We start from the raw sequence: 14,613 nt of genomic DNA on the forward strand, positions 1-14,613 counted from the left end.
CTGATAGAATTCTGTACTAAACCCATCTGGTCCTGGGCTTTTTTCTTGGCTTGGGGACTTTTAATCAATGCTTCTATGTTTTTAGGTGTTATGCGATAGTTTAACTGATTTATCTGATCCTGATTTGACTTTGGTACCTGGTATTCGTATAAGAAATTGTCTATTTCTTTCAGATTTTCAAGTTTTGTTGAATATAGGCTTTTGTAGTAGGATCTGATGATTTTTTTTAAAAATTTCCTCTGATTCTGTTGTTATGTCTCCCTTTTCACGTCTGATTTTGTTAATTTGGATGCTGTCTCTGTGTCCTCTGGTTAATCTAGGTAAGGGTTTATCTATCTGTTGATTTTTCAAAGAGCCAGCTCCAGCCTTTGTTTATTCTTTGTATAGTCTTTTGTTGTGGTTTGCCCTGAAGTTATCTGTATTTTGATGCTAATTCCACTGCCCCAAGCACAACTGCCCAGTCACTACTCAGGAATCAGATGACTTCACCAGAACCTTCTCCCCATTGAATCTGTAAAGTACAGGTGAGGGGCAGGTACAGGCAGCAGAGAAGTTTGAAGGAAGAGGAGGAGACTAGAACAGAAAGGAAGAGACAGGAGAGGAGAGGTACCGTGGCAGGACTATGGAGGCTGACATAAAGATCTTGCTCTGTGTATTTACAGGTGGTTATTAATGTTCTCAAGGGATGGATGGTACCGGGCTTTGTATGTTTAAGTGGGCAATTATATCTTATCAATTGTATCTAAGATTATTGTGTTGTGTGTTCTTTTATTTGACGGTTAGAGTGTAGGAAGGCAGCAGGAGACACTGGGCTGCCAAGGAATTGGGATGTGTTTCTGCCAAGACACCTAGCAGATATCTTGGGGCACTGAGGTGCCGGACCTAGAGTGGGTAAAAGACAACAATATTTTTTTTTTTTATTTTTACAACAACAGTCCTTTTAGTTTCTACTTGTTTGATTTTAGCCCTGAGTTTGATTATTTCCTGCCGTCTACTCGTTTTGGGTGTATTTGCTCCTTTTTGTTTAAGAGCTTTTAGGTGGGCTGTCAAGCTGCTTTTGTATGCTCTCTCTCTCCTGTTTCTTTTTTGGAGGCACTCAGAGCTATGAGTTTTCCTCTTAGCACGGCTTTCATTGTGTCCCATAAGTTTGGGGATGTTGTGCCTTTATTTTTATGAAATTCTAAAAAAAGTCTTTAATTTCTTTCTTTCTTTCCTTTTTGATCAACTTGAATAGAGCATTGTTCAACTTCCACGTATATGTGAGATTTCTGTCATTTTTGTTGTTATTGTAGACCAGTCTTAGTCTGTGATGATCTGATAGGATGTGTATTATGCTATTAATTCAATCTTCTTGTATCTGTTGAGGCCTTTTTTTTGTGGACAGTTATATGGTCAGTTTTGGAGAGGGTACCATGAGCTACTGAGAAGAAGGTATATCGTTTAGGATGAAATGTTCTATAAATATTTATTAAATTAATTTGATTCATAACTTCTACTAGTTTCTCTGTCTCTGTTTAATTTCTGTTTCCATGATCTCTCCATTGATGAGAGTGGGGTGTTGAAATTTCCTACTATTACTGTGTGAGATGACATTCTAACTGGTATGAGGTAGTTTCTCAGTGTTGTTTTGATTTGCAATTTCCTGATGACTAAGGATGTTGAGCATTTCTATAAGTACTTCTCAGCCATTCGACATTACTCAGCTGAGAACTCTTTGTTTAGTTCTGTATCCCAATGTTAATAGGGATATTTGACTCTCTGTGCCTAACTTTTGAGTTCTTTATATATATCGGATATTAGACCTCTATCAGATGTAGGATTGGTAGAGATCTTGGTACAGAAACATGTAGGTACATCAGTGGAATAAATTTAAGACCCAGAAATGAACCCACACATCTATGGTCACTTGATCATTGACAAAGGAGCAAAAACATTCAGTGGAAAAAAAGAGCATTTTCAACAAATGGTGCTGGTTCAACTTGAGGTCAAAATGTAGAAGAAAGTAAATAAATCTATTCTTATTGCCCTATACAAAGTTTAAGTCCAAGTGGATCATGGACCTCCACAAAAAGCCAAATACACTCAAACTAATAGAACAACAACAACAACAACAACAACAAAAAAGAATGCAGGGAAGAACCTCGATCACATGGGCACTAGGGAAAATTTCCTGAACAAAACACTAATGGCTTATGCTCTAAGATCAAGAATCAACAAATGGGAGCTCATAAAATTGCAAATCTTCTATATGGCAAAGGACACTGTCATTAAGACAGTGCAACCAACAGATTTGGAAAAGATCTTTACCAGTCCTGTGTTTTATAAACACTGGTCAGATAGAATTTTTTGAAGTGCCAAGACCCAACCAGAGCTCCCAGAGACTAAACCACCAACCAATTAGTACACATGCAGGGACCCATGGCTCTAGCCACATGTGTAACAGAGAAGGGCATTGTGCAGCATCAATGGGAGGAAAAGCCCTTGGTCCTGTGAAGGCTTGTTTCTCTGAAGTAGTGTAAATCCAGGGCACTGAGGTTGTTCTGGGTTGGTTGGAGTGGAGGCGTCCTCCTAGAAGGAGGGGTAAGGGGTGAGGGAGAGGAGGGATGGGGGATAATATTTGAAATGTAAATACAATGTAAATATCCCAAAAAATTAAAATTACAAAATACAGAGATACAAAACTGGGTAAAATTTCTGAGAATAACAGAATTAGTGATCATCTATAAAAGAAGATATTCACATTAACATTATTACATCAGAGAATATTGAAGATGAGTCAGCAGAAATACTATAAATGTCAAAAAATTGGAAGAGTGTTGAAATTGCTTTCTAATGGCTATAGCAGTCTATCACGATCATGAAATAACACCAACTGTTGTTTAACGGACAAGAACTATAAATGTTCTAGTTAACCAAACTACTGACATAGATGATGATGTTCATTATCTCTGTGACCCACTCCTTATTTAAGAACTATTGGTAATTGATCATTTCTAGGAAAGAAAATGTCATTCTTTCTGATGATTTGGCTACTTATATGATTTTCCTATTCTAGTAGGTGGTTCAACAACCATGTACACATGAGTGGTATTAATGCTACATAACTTATTAGATTACATGTAAAGAAAAAAAATCCCACAAAATTTAAGTCGGAATTCTTTGTAGCTCTATGAAGAAAGTTGGAAGAATGAAATTAGTATATATAATCATGTATCATTTCTATATGTATACAATTTTCATAACAAATAAAAAATTTTAAATTGTCATTAAAAAGAATTTCCAAGTACTATAATTCCTACTATGTATAATTCCTATGAAGACTATGAATGGTTGAATTATGCAGCCAGTATCATCGACAATTGGCTTAAATTTAGATAAAATTTGTGTTTGCTTAGATTTAAACCTTCCTGTGTAGAATGAATATATATATATATATATATCCTTAGAGATTTGAACAATAAATTGAGATTAATTAAATAGAAAATAATATTAAAAAGATGATAGAGGAGAACCTACGACTGCCATTTTCCTAAAGTAATCTAATTTTAACTTTATTTTAAATATCAATCTGTATTGTAAATATCAATTAATATGTTTTCTATATATCAACTTATTTGAAATAATGTCAGCAGATAAATATACCTCTTATCTTTCATCTTTCAGCAATAGTAACTATTACAGAGATTCATAATGAGTAAAAATGGAAAGAGCAAGTCAATGAACCAACTGATACCTTTATAATGCAATCCCTATGTCGAAGCCTTAGGAAAATTATGGAACGGGAAGGAGAACAATAATAAGATGGAAAGGAACATGGGACGTCCTTAGAGAGTGTCCTCTAGATACAACAAGGAATCTTCAACCATGAAAGTTATTATAGTTGTCGAAACAGGAATTACAAATATAGGATCAGGATTTTAAAACATATTCTGGACCAAAGAAGCTGTCTGTACTAGTGGCAAGATGAAGTATGGGTTTTTTTTTTTTTTTTTTGTTGTTGTTGTTGTTGTTTTTGTTTGTTTGTTTTTTTTGCTTTCGAAGTTTCCTCTTAGCATGTGCTCATTTCTAGCATTTGCCTTTTCATAACCTACAATTTCACTCCATTTGTACATTAGTGTTCCTGGGCCTGCTTTCACTTATTTCTTCATGACCAATTTTATATTATGGTAATGTGATTAGTTATTGAAGAATGTAGAAAATTGCATTGTTTGTGGATTAAAATATTTTACGCTGAACCTGCAAGATAGCTTAGTGAGTTCAGGTGCTTCAGGTGCAATCTTGGTGACCTTCGTTCCAACTCAAGAACACAGAGACAGGAGAGTTCTTCAAACTCTCAATGTATGATGTGAACCTGCACTCCCCTACACATGCAGCCAAGAGTGTGTATGCACATTCGTTGTAAATAACTTAAAGTTAAAATTAAAATGCCCTCACTGGAACATGTGCAATTCCTTCTGTTTATCCCACTATGGCACCATTTCTATATGTCACACCAATATAACTCTTATTTCAAATCTTCTTCACTTTTCTTACAATATTTACTTTCAGACTTAAATAAACTTTTGTTTAGAGAAGCATGCTGAATGTCATAGAAATCTTATTCCACACATACATGAAGACAAGTGCATTACATGTGATTTTAACTGTGTAACATACAAATGATCATTAAGCATATTAACACATCTGTCTCTACAGTATATTGGGTAGAGAGGCTTCTACATTAGAAAGGTAAGACTTTCAAGGGGAGACATGTTTTACATTCTATACTTTGTAAGTAACATAGATTGACTGGGAAACAAAAACTAATCATTTCAAATTAGAAGTTTAAGGATTCAAAATTAATTCATAAAATTCCTAATATTGTCTAAATATTTCCCACAACCTGTCTTTCAAATCATATTTACAACTTGTTCCTCAGATAATCTAGTATTTGTTTTCTGGCTAATATTTTTATCAATGTAACATCATTTACTTCAGCGGAAAAGTAATTATGTAAATTTTAAGTGCCAATATTATTGTTTGATTTTCAAATTTACAAGTGTCTGGGAATTTTTTTTTAACATAAAACAGGCCTAAAAGTTTTAGGAAGGATTGGTGATGATGTATTTTCAAAACTCAGGAACAGCAAAATCCATGGTCTTCTGGCAACTTCAAATAATCTTAGTATATTACTAATATATCTTTTGCTTTGGCTTGACTCTACTTAGAAAGCAAAGATTTTTTTTAATATTACCAAACATACATATAAAATTCAAAACAGAAAATAGTAATCTAAATAAGAAGGAAATAAATCATTCAAATATAAAAATTTACTTTTTCTAATATTTTTATTTTGTTATATTTTATTTCCCTATAAATTAGAGTGGTAATTGTAATAAAATGGCAGCTAATAATTACAGTGGAAAGAAAATAATATTTGGCTGAATCAAAAGGAAATTTATTGGCCACTACAGGTACTCAGGGAATTCAAAATAAAGTAACTGCAAATCTTCAGCCACAACAGGAGGCCGGGATGCCCCAAGCTAGATAGTAGGAATCAGTGGAATCTTGATCAGCATCCCGACATTGCTTGTCCTAATCCATTTCTACTAGAATTAAGACCTTACTGGCAGGTGATCTGACGTGAATGGAAACTCTTATTGACATAATTTTTTAATGTGTACTTTTCTGAGATTCTCTTCTGCTCCTTCTCACAAGACTTATGGACCTCTGCCGAATGAGAGATGGAAATAGTTAAAGAGGAAAAGGTTGAGTGAATTAGAGCAAAACAGTACTTATTAGACCTACTAAACCTGAAAACATCATTGGTCGTCAGCTCATCACAAAAGGCCTATATTAGATAAAGTCTACCAATATCCCGTTGTGGAATTTTGTCAGGCTCACAACACCCAATTTAGGCAAGGAGCTACTGACTTTTTTTTGTTTATTTGTTTGTTTGTTTGTTTTTAAATATTGTAACTGGTAAGGCAACAATGTTCCAAAGGATGTCTTCCAATGATGTTACTATATTCATGAGTATTACACAAAGGAATAATTGGGTTATTAATGGGACATTAATCCTACTACTTTGTCCAACCTTGATATGACAGTTTTTGACCAGTCTTATTTTAAGTTATTAGGCCAAGTTGGTAGCTCTGGGAACCCTGTGCTTTTCTGACTGGAAACAGAAGAGCATATGTGGGAAAAATCGAGGTGGGTTAGAGAGGAGTCCAATGAGTATTGGAAGAGGAATGTGGGGTCAGGATGTAATATATGAAAATACAATAAATAAATTTTTAAACTGCTTTCTTGTTTCCTATTTATAACAATTGTTTTAATTTTTACTACACTTAAAGGCAAACTCTATAAAATGAAAATTGGGCATTAATTTGGGAGGCAGAGAATGTCAGGCATGAATCTGAGAGGAAGAGTTAAGCAGCAGACTAGTGAGTGGATGTGATCAAAATACATTGTAATAAGGTATGAAATTGTCAAATAATTACTAAAATATTACATTAAATTATCTCCACAGGAAGATGTGGACAAAGATTTACCTGTATGTAATACCAACAGTAAGGTTGAAGTAGGTTGAAAAATCTTGAACTATAGGCCAACTTATTATATAGAGGAAGGTTTCTTCCCTATAGCATTAGTAATATAGACAACTCCATTGTCGTTTAAATCTCTTTGTTTCACAGTCTCTCTGCATATATATATTACTGCACATAGTAGCTTTGATTGAGTAATTTAAATATAATCACATCAATTAGAACATATATCATGTACTTCCTTCATAGGAGAGTTTATTAATATATAGTCTGTGTGTCTGTTTGTGTATATGTATTTGTACATATAAAGTATATATCAGAATGTCTGTATGTACATATATATTTTATATGTAGAAATGCATGTTTTTAGGAATATAATTAAATTATTATTAAACTATAAATCTAACAAAGCATAGTCTAAAATTTCTTTTGCATTATTTTTAACTTTAATATATTTTTTTATAACTTTCAATTTCAAAATTTTTGTTTTCAGTGTACATGACCCTAAGTCTGTCCTTCTACTTATGATGCATTATTTATAGTGTACTTATCAATTATCAATGAAAACAAATACAGTCAGATCTTTGTTTTTATAAACAATTCTGTGATCAGTTGCCTTAAGAAACTGCTTTTATGTTCTTATGTCACTGTTTGTCCACTGGATATTTACTGATAATTAGAATTTTCCTAAATGTGTTTGTAACTTTCAGTGTCTTTATCCATTCAAAATCTTACCATAGTCTGTGAAAACCATTGGCACATCAAGTCTTATTTCACGTTCTGCACTTCTGATTTTCTGCTTGTTCAAGTATTAAATATTGATGGTAACTTATTTCTGTGAAAGTTTTGGATTTTATAATTCGACCAAGGTGTGGGTATATACTCTTTTAATTTGGAACTATAATATATTACTTGCTGATCTAGGCCTGAACTATATGAAGAGATTTTTTTTGGGATTCCATTTGTGGTAAGCGTAAGATGTCTTCTTTCAAGTTGTTCCAATTTCTTATTGACATAATCTTATAATCAGTTTGCTTGGTTTCCATAAAAATTCTTATTTAAATTCTAACATTAAATTGCTTTTATTAGTTTAGCAAAATCTAGCACTTGGAAAGCAATAGTTTAAACACAAACAGTGCTTGTTTTCTCTGGTATATATTCATTAGACTTTTTTATATATTACTGAACGTTAAAAATATATGTGTGAATATTATAGTCAATGTTACAAATTATGATAGTGTCTAAATCATTTTCATTAGTTTCAAAAATATTTATTTAGTGCTTATGTATGCTTGGGGAATGTATATATGTACATGCATATAAGCTAGGGCAATTACCAGGCACACACCAGCTTTGGTGAGTTGGTTCTTTTACTGTCCTATGGATTGAATTAAAAGCAATAGGCTTGGGTGGTAAGCACTTTAGCCAACATAGCTATCTCGTTTGACCTAAACTGTTTCAAATTTGATTAATTTTAAATATCTTTTATTTTTATAATTTTTTGCAAATATATAATGTGTCCTTATGAATTCTTCCTCATTCTTTGCTCTCTACACATTCCATATTCTCCACCACTATTCTTTTCAAACCTCATGTGTTATTATTTAAAATTTATAGAGTCCACTTATTCATAATAATATGTCTGTGGGTATAAGGAAATCTACTTTAACGAATGCTAGCTCCCAATGGCCTTGAAGAATGTTGATTTTTCTTTACCCAGAAGTCACTAATTGTAATAAGATTCTCAGCTAAAGTTGGGATTTCTTGACCACCTCTCCATGGCGGGATTTGCCTGTCTTGAGTTTATAGTCATTAACATAATAAAAAAAAACCTGTTATGACTTTATATGTATAACTGTCTACTTGTGCCCAGAAATTTTTGGTGTGCTGTTATTTGTTATTGTTTCTGCTGTTCTTGTACACCATCTCTTCCTTATACTACCCTATTAATTCTTCTATGGCAAAGGATGTGGTATAGATATACAATTAAGGCTCAGCACTTGACGGTCTTTTATTTTCTGCAATTTGATTAGTTGTGAATCTCTGTACTAATTGCTACATATTGCAAAATACTACCTTCTCCGATAAGAAAAAAAAAACACTAATCTAGGGCATAACAAAAATGCATTAAGGGTCAGTTTAATACAATGTTCATTTAGCAAATAATGAGAGTAGGTTCTCTACTCTGTCCTATGATTTACCTAGCTATGCTTATGTGCTAACCATGCCAGGAATGGATTAAACCTAGTGGGGCAGTTTAATTCCAAACAGAAAGTGGTTGTCTGTGCAGTAACATTATTGCTACTGTTACACTAGTGAGTGTTCCCTCATAGGCCACTTTTAACTGTAGCTTGAAAGTGTCATAGCTAGATAAGACCGATAATTACTTTTCTCCCTTGGAAATAAATTATCTATTACTTTTTAGTGCTGTGAAAAGCAACCAGTAAAGATGAAGCTGCCAGGTACGTAACATCTTGATTTCTAAACAACTGTGACTCAAATATAAAGTATGTGATTTTTCTCAGCAATAACTTCTTACCTACAAGTTCTGGATGGTAGCAAAGAACGATTACTAGAGCCTGTGTTATTTGTGTGTCTATGAGAAACACTGACCGAGAACACCAAACCTCATAACCTGTAAATGATAATGGACTCCTCATTTAATAATCTATGATGTCTAGATGAAGCACTGTATTGCTATTATACGGTAATGGAATTGGAAATATTTTACATATATTTAAATACTTTAGGAAGCTTCTACAGTGATGTACTTCCACTTGTCTTTTTCAGAGTACTTTAGTGTTATTCCTCCTCCAATGCCCTTCTCTAAAGAGCACTCGATCCTCAAACACTAAGGCATCCTTTTAATTATTTCCCATTTCTGCTCAACACACTGAGTTGTATGGTTCCAGTCTTGAAAGTGACCTTCCGCACAAGCCCATGTATGAGTTTCCTGACATCAAAGAGAACTCCAATTCAAACACATACCTAGAAATTCAAACACAGAAGTCATGTCTAAATTAGAAGCATGGTTTTTGTCTTACCGGGCCTGGATTACCTAATTTAGAAAGGTTACTTCCTGCCCCATCTATTTTTTGTAAATTTCATCATTCTTTTAATTTATGAATATATGTTTGCCTTTTTACATTCATGCCAGCATTTTTGTATTTTATGAGATATTTTTGTTGTAATCATGCCTATTCTGATTAGAGTATGGTAAATCTTCAAAATAATTTTAAATTAAATTTTTCTTATGGTTAAGGGTGTTGTATGTTAATTTTTAAAACAATTTAGTATCTTTCCTTGATATATATTATTTTGAAGTCTTTGTATATTGCACTTAACAGCATTCTGAGACACACACACACACACACACACACACACACACACACACACACACACTTTTCCTCATTCTGTACATTGCTTCTTTATACCTTTGCTGTTATCTTGTTCAGAATCTTTTCAGTTTTATGAGTTCTCATTTATCATTTGCTGGTCTTGGTTTTTGCTACTGGGATCCTGTTCAAATGTCATTTCCTGTGCCTATAAGTTAGTTGAAGCATATTTTCTTGTTTTACAGAATCAGAGTGTTTGATCTTATGTTGAGCTCACTGATCCATTTGCAGTTGAACTGAGATGGTGGGGCTTGGAATTCTTCATCTGGGAATAGCTCATTTGTCTCTCAGGTGGACAAATACATTATTTTGTTATTCAAAAACTAATCTTGCCTTCCATTCCCTGTTTCAAAGACTAACCTAAACCACTGGTCAATTTTATTTTGTTCTTTATTATTTAACTGCTAGGAACTTGCATTCCTACTCTCATTCTTTATCATAAATGAATGTCTTTTATATTTACAATTTTTCTCCTCAGGCAACCTCATCATTAAATCCAACCACCTCCTGATTTGTTCTGACAAGATATGTATTTCTTTTTCTTTACTGCAAAGACTTTATCAACAATTTACAATTTTTGTTTTCTGCAAATGTTTTGGCTGTAAGGTACCACATTTGCTTATTTTTAAATGTGTGTATTTCTCTGTTCTTAATTTATGATTTGGTTATTAAAATATATATCAGCAGTTTATGCTTGATTAACTGTTTCCTAGATGGCTTGTCTAGGAATGACAAGCAAAGGTTTTTGAGGTCTCTCTTGAGTTAGAGATAAAAGGAAAAAGAAAGAATAGGCTGAAGGGAAAGTCTCTTTGTAGAGACTTGATGGCCAGTAAGTCCAGTCATGGTCTCTTGTTATATATCACTACTAGAAATCATGTCACTTCCCTTCATTAAACATACATAATTTACAGAATGTACCCTCTAACATAATTTTTAACAGATATGGAACATTTTTACTGCTAAAATGCTAAAAAGGGAAGAATAGCTCTTCATCAAGTTTCCTTAAAACCTTTATCATAAACACTAAAAAGCTACTGTATTTTCAAACTTTTTTTGATTCTTGGAGAATGTCACATCATGTACGCCAAATCTACTCATCTCCCAAACTCTTTATATCTTCCCTCTGCCCTTACAACTTACCCACCTTAAAAAAAAGAAAATAAGGTACAAAATAATTTTGCTGTGGAAGCTGTAGTATGTCATAGTGTGTCACCCATTTGCCCACGCATGTTTAATTGAAAATGTTCATTGCAATGAATCATTGGTCTTTTTGGTCTCTGACTTCTTTTATACTGTCAATACTGGATTATCATGGGAACTCCTCTTAGATATCCTGCTGTTGCTCTGTATCATGGAGATCTTTCTGCTATGGACCTACAGAAATAGACCTGTCATATAATCCAGCAAATCATAGGTAGTGTTGTAGCAAGAATGGCAGGACACCTCTATATAAACAATGGGGGCCAGACCACTGAAAAAACATCTCCTGCAGCATAAGCTAATTGAGTAGTGCCTGAGAGACCAAGGATTATTTGATGCAGACAATGCCAGCCAATCTGGAACTGCTGTTTAGAAAAGATGCTTTCTTGGGAACAATAAGGAGTGGGTGGAGGGTATTAACGGAGCTTGCAGCTGTGTTCAGATGAGCTTATTACAGTTTTCCTCACCTGTTCCCAGAGTTTGTGTACTTGGCTCTATGCACCTCATGTCCAAACCCCAATGGCAAGTAGCATCAAGTAACAAGTAGACCAGGGCACAGGCAACAGGGATGGGACTGGGAGGTAGCTCTGTGAACCACCTTGCCAGCTCTCCTATGCCCATACCATCAAGGTGAGCTCTACAGCATTGCCCAGGGGAGCTCATCCAATGCCACTGCCAACAAGGGGCAGGATCAGCTGTCTTGCTTTCATGCCTAGGGGCTCAATCACCTATACCTTCACTACCAGGGCCATAAGTATCGTGATGCACAGGAGAGGTACAGGACCTGTTCTCCTGATTTCTGAAGCCTATGAAGGACAGAGAAAGCTTTCTCACTCTCATGATCTCAAACTCAGCTCTCCCATCTGCCACAGGCAGTGAGGGGCAAAGGGGAAGCAGAGTATCTCTCTGTTGTCCATGTTACCCCATGGTAGTTGAGTAATGGGATCAGATCCCTCAAGTGTGATGGCCAGCAAGGCGTGGGCACAGCTCAGCACAGTACCTCAGACAGCAATCTTGATGAAAGATATCAACTGCCAAACGATCAAGGTCTCAGACATGGCCGCCAAGAGCAGCATAGGCCCAGATGTGCCCGTGGCTACAAATGACAGCTCAGGCCACTTAGATCCACATGTCAACCAACTGGTGGTAACACAGTCCTCATAAATTCACACCATTTCTAGTGGAAGCTCACACAAAATGGACATCTGCTTAGATTTTGGTAATACATTGGACAACAGTCATCAATACAGACCTAAACTGTAGCAGGGCCATGTACCCAGACATGGCCCTTAGAGCCAGTCTGGGAGGGAATGTCACTCTGGGCTTTTCATACCTGCCTGTTCCTCACTGATACCCACTCTCTAGTTCCACCTCCCTCTCCACTGTGGTACCTAATCTTTCCCATCTCTCCATCACACATTTGTAGCACATGCTTGAGGGTCTTTTTTTATGCTGCCACAGGAAAATCTACTTTTGAATATTTGTGTAATAGTTCCAACAACTAATTTATCATGTTCCCACTGAATTACATGAATCAGTTGTCTTTTTGACCCTGATCTGTCTCTGTCTCTGTCTCTGTCTCTCTCTCTCTCTCTCTCTCTCTCTCTCTCTCTCTCTGTGGTATGCTTGGGTGTTTTGGGAGGAGGGAGGAGCTGGATGTTAATATAGGTGTTTTTTATTTTTCATTCACACTTTATTGTTTTGAAGATCTGATCGTGAACCTGGAGCTTCATGATTTGGCTAGGGTTTCTGGCCAACAAACTCCAAACACTACCTATCTCAGCTTCTCCACTGCTAGTATTATAGGCATATACTTTCCTGTCTAGCTTTTCTGGGTAGTAGGGGTTGAATTAAGATCTCCCTGCTCATCCTAGTTCCTCAAATTTTCAGATAACCTACACGGTGATCAATGATCATTATGTAACTATGCACAATAGTTATTTTAAATATATTATCAATTATTTACTAATTTATAATGATATTAATATATATTTTACCTATTGAATTTTAGAAAAATGTGCGTCAAAATTTTTTAAGTGCTGGAAAATACAATTCATTCAGGCTAATATATTTTAAGTGAAGTACCTTAATATGTAAAATTTGGTATTGACAAAATATTAATCACAGAAATGAAGTAAAATTAACTCAATTACCTTGTATAATAATTTGAATCTTATAATTGCTTCATATATGCATCCTGTTATATATACCTCTTAAAGATTGGTAATTAATTACAGTGTCTGGCATTTTTCAAAACATATGTTCACTTACTATTTCAAATGAAAATTACGTATACTTAGATACACTCAGTTCTTCAAAAGTATTACAATGTCCACTCTTTTAAAGTGAGTTAACGTGGGATTAGTGATCACAGGAAAGAAATTTAGCCCAATGAATTGACATAGTTCTTAGTGATACTAAATAAAGAATACATGAATCACTGGAGTACTTAACTAATAACCTCTGCACAAAGTTAGACTTCTCAATTACAGATAGTATGAAAAACATTAAGAATGGATGATGACTTTCACAAATTAAGCAGGACTTCAGCAGTCCTCAGTGTGTAGAAAATCTAAACTAACATTTTAGGTTTCAGTGCCTTACACTGTCTGCTGTTGTGATACTAATGAATCTTTCAATAAATTTAGTATCTAAATTTGTTCATAAATTTTCATCAAGTATTAATATAGAACAAAAACCATTTGAATTTTTAATTGGTTTATAGAGTGACACTTTGCAGTAAAAGCAATAGTTTCAAAGCAAATAATAATAGTGTTTTTCAACAATATTTATTAATATTGATATACATATAAACATGATTGTTGTATGCTTACTTTAGTTTGAAATTATAATGCTGAGAATACAAACTAAAATTGCTAAATAATATTTAATATTTTCTCTAGAGAACTATAGTTTTAAAAATTATATTATTTAATAAATTATCTCCAAGTTGAAATCACCACAGCAAAACATGGTTATAAAGAGTTGTATAATATATTTTCATAATGATAAGTATCTATAAATATAATGCTTCCAATTCATAGGAACATTCTAATCAATGATATAGGAACATGCAATTATAACTATCTTTCCCATTAACCACCATATCTTTGGCCACTAGATATCACTTCATATTTGCCCTCTTTTTTCATCTAGATTCTCTGACAAAAATATATTGGTAATCTATCACTTAGGAAAATGATATAGATCTTCAATTAATTGATTTCAAATAAGGACAGAAGAGAGTGGCATTAAAAACTTTTCTAAGTGGCGAATTTATACTTGGAGGAATGAGTAAACCATTCTCTTCTAGTTAATCCACTGTGATTTAACTATGGCTTTCACTTACTGACTAGACTTCCTGAAATTATAATAGATAATGCAAATCTCCTACATAGGAAGCACGGTAGATGAAAAGCCTGAGCAAACTCTCTGACACTGCACATCTCTTAATGAAATTGTACTGAGGCAAGACCATGAAAGTGCAAGAG

This window comes from Rattus rattus, chromosome 12 (assembly GCF_011064425.1).
Source record: "Rattus rattus isolate New Zealand chromosome 12, Rrattus_CSIRO_v1, whole genome shotgun sequence".
In the NCBI taxonomy this organism is placed as follows: domain Eukaryota; kingdom Metazoa; phylum Chordata; class Mammalia; order Rodentia; family Muridae; genus Rattus; species Rattus rattus.